The sequence below is a fragment of the Psammomys obesus genome, unplaced genomic scaffold (genome assembly GCF_907164565.1).
Source record: "Psammomys obesus unplaced genomic scaffold, mPsaObe1.curated_primary_1811, whole genome shotgun sequence".
NCBI lineage: Eukaryota > Metazoa > Chordata > Mammalia > Rodentia > Muridae > Psammomys > Psammomys obesus.
In genome coordinates this window covers 15,749,573-15,753,062 of record NW_026585689.1, presented here as the reverse complement: position 1 = coordinate 15,753,062, position 3,490 = coordinate 15,749,573, and the positions used below count along the sequence as shown (strand labels likewise).

The 3,490-nt window shown below is 42.5% G+C and overlaps 1 non-coding gene across 1 annotated transcript; it reads right to left on the bottom strand.

Annotated features, from left to right (window-relative positions):
- Window positions 1-2,668: 2,668 nt before the first annotated feature.
- On the bottom strand, window positions 2,669-2,812 carry LOC129667528 (small nucleolar RNA SNORA48). The gene has a single exon (XR_008718749.1). It is a non-coding gene; the product is annotated as a small nucleolar RNA SNORA48 (small nucleolar RNA).
- Between the last annotated feature and the right edge of the window lie 678 nt (window positions 2,813-3,490).

Sequence of the window (3,490 nt, the reverse complement as noted above, 5' to 3'; positions counted from 1 at the left end):
TTTATTTATTTATTTATTTATTTATTTATTTATTTATTTATTTATTTATTTATTTATTTTACAGGCCAAGAAACATGGCACACACACAGTTAAGAGCTTTTTAGGTGGACCTAACCCCATTTCTCAGATGCAGCCATTTACATGATGGTCAAGCAACATGCCCTGTCAGTATAGTTCATATTTCTATTCTTCTCTGCTGGAATGGATTATTATGGCCGGCCCTGGAAAAAAGAAGAGAATTCATTGTTCAAATCTCAGTATTTGCAACCATGAGCTATGTTAAAGATTTTACTGGTTATTTAGTTTCTATCTTTCATCTGCAAATTGAGATAATTCCTTTTCTAACGAGAATGTTATAGAGATTAAATGCAGTACTGTGCATGAAGTACTTGGCACAAGTGACTATCATTTATCTTTTCTGAGCTTCAGTAACCTTATCTATAAAAGCGTGAACTAGAGAACTAAGTGTGAACACATTTTTAATTAATTTTTTTTTTTTATTAATTACAACTTATTCACATTGTATTCCAGCTGTAGCCCTCTCCCAATCCCACCCTTCCTTCTTCTTCTCCCATGCTCCTCCCCCAGTCCACTGATTGGGGTTGTTCTCTTCCCCTTCCATCTTACCATAGCCTATCAGGAACATTTTAGAAGTTATTTATAGGGCTGGTTGGAGAGGGTCAGTGGTTAAGAGCACCTGCTGCTCCTTTCGAGGACCCATTTTGGTTTCCAGCATCTACAAAGTGGCTTTCAAAAGCCTGTAACTCCAGTTCCAGAGGACCCAGTACTCTCTCCTGAATTTTGCAGGCTTCAACCACACATGTGGTATAGGTACCTACATGTAGACAAAACACTCATACACATAAAATAAAATAAAAAATAGAAGTGTTTACAAAAAAATAATAAAATTAATTAGGTAAAAAATAACTCTAGATTCTTTACATGTATAATTAAATTTTTTCAGGATGATGTTCACAGGTATTTCTGATAATCTTTTTGAAAACTTTTTATTGATTTCTTGTGAGATTCATATCATGCACCCCAGTCCCACTCATCTTTCAGTCTCATATCAGCCCATCGCCCTTGCAGCCTACCCCTAATGTAAAATACACACAAACAGACACATGCACACGTATACACACACACACACACACACACACACACACACACACACACCAAAAACCAAGGTATATTTAAAAATCTCATTGCGGAAGCTTTAGCCTGTCATATTGTGTCCCACAGTATACCTCTCTTTCCATATATTTTCACTTGGAAATGTTGATTTGCAAGTCATCAGTCTGGTACAAGATTTTTCGCTTCTTTTACACCATCAAAGTTCTATCCTGACTAGGCCTCCTCTGAGTCATCTTGTGATTGCTCTCATTGCTGTTATATCTTGTTATTGTGTGTCATGAAGATTCTGCAGCTCTGCATCAGCAAGACTGGTTCCTTCCTATGTCCTAACCATTCACAGATGATACAGATTTTGTGTTGGGCCAAGTCAGAACCATGGATCTGGGCCTGGCTGGCAGCCTTGCTAGTCAGTATGCCAGCTCTCCCATATCTCCACCACCAGGGCAAGCTCTCCAGTGTTGCTCGGGCTAGGTCAGCCAAGCCACCAAATGAAGTAGGCAGGGTCCACTCTCCCACTCTCATGCCCTCGGAATCAGCTCACCTGCATCCATGCCTGCAGAGCCAGTTCCAATGTGCTGCCCAGTCAAGGTGCGGAATCCCACTCTCTCAAGTGTTGAAGGCTGTGAGGGGCTGAGCCAGCTCTCCTGCTCTCACATCCTAGGGCCTGGCTTACCAGTGCATTCACCACCAGAGCCTGCTCCACTGTGTTACCCAGGCGAGGTGCAGAGCCCAACCTACACCAAACAGTGCAGGGACAGAGCTAGCTCTCCCATTCTCATGATCCCAAGGCCAGCTCTCCCGGCTGATGCTATGGTGAGGAGGGGAAGTGGGGGATATCACACTCACACTTATGTTATCTCACACGAGATGAGTGGTGGGGCCAGCTCAACTATGATCCCTCCACCAGGGTTACCTCTACTATGCTGTCCAGATGAGGTGCAGGGCCTGCTCTTCCAAGTGCTGCAGCCTCCAAGGAGCAGGGCCAGCTTACCTGTCCTTATGTCCCTGGGGTGAGCTCTCCTGACTTCGTCAGATAGTGAGGGGTGAGGAGAGAAAAAACCATTTCATCCCAGTCCAAGCAATATCATAGAGGAGCAGAGGAGCAGAGGAGCCGAGTCTCCAGGACCCTTTTCCCAAGACTGGCTTACCCACTCTCCTCAGTCAGGGCCAGCTCTACTGTGCTGCCCAGGTGAGGTGCAGGGCCTGCTCTCCTGATTGTTGCAGGAGACAAAAGGCAGGACCAGTTCAGCTGCTCTCATGACCCTGGGAACAGTTCTCTCCTTGCTGCAGGTGGTGAAGGGTGAGTGGACAGAGAGCACTCTCCTCCCCTACCACCTAAGAGCAGATGACAGGCTCCTGCTGTGGGCTGGGCACATGGCTGGTGGGCCCACTCAGTGACATCTTCCATCTATGCTGCATGGCATGGCAACAAATGGGTGTCCATGGCCTGCCTGTGCCTTGAGTGGAGGTCCAGGGGTCTCATCTGTCTTCCTCTTTCTGCATTATGCTGTTTGGATTTGATTTGGCTTGATTTTTATGAATCCTAGGCATAAGATAGCTTTGGTCACAAAGCCAGGCATCAAGCTAGGATAAACAAAGCACTGCCATCTGCTCTGCCCCTGACTGATATAAGAACAATACCACCAACAGGGGCTCTATTTGCCCATCGCCAGGGGAATCTGATAATCTTTTAATGGCCATCTTTCTTCACGTCCTGTTAAATGAGTCTCACAGTTGTTTGTCAGTGTGGCTATGAAATATATAGCCATGATTCCAGCCTTGAATCTGGAGTTAAATTCACATTCTTGAAATCATAGGCAATGTATTTCAATGTATTTAAGAAAGAAAGTAAGATCTTGTTTAGTGCCCAAATGTTGAATTTGAATATAGGGAACCAAACTGGAAATAATTAAAAGATGAGTTTCATAATAATAATAGTAATGCTGCTTATTAATATTATTGTCATTATTATGGAATTAAAGAATACAAAGCTTGTAAGAAAAGTTTCATTGTTTAAGCTAAATAATAGCTTACGTACCATCAGACGAAAAAGAATGAGAGCATGATTTATGTTTATCTGGTTATCCAAGAAGAGCTTAACTTAATCTTCTGGTATGTTTCTACGATTACTAGTGAAGAATTTATGTGATAATAGCCATTTCTAGTAATAAGAACCTAACCTCCCCATACACACATATACACACAGAGAGAGAGTTTGTGTTAGGGTTTGTGTTAGGGTTCCCAAGGAAATAAATAAGTTCCAGAATAAAATTTTTAAATATAGAAGAAAGAAATCAAGGATAACAGTAGAAGATAAAATGGCCTCCAATGCTTATGGTTTAGAAGAATAAAAATA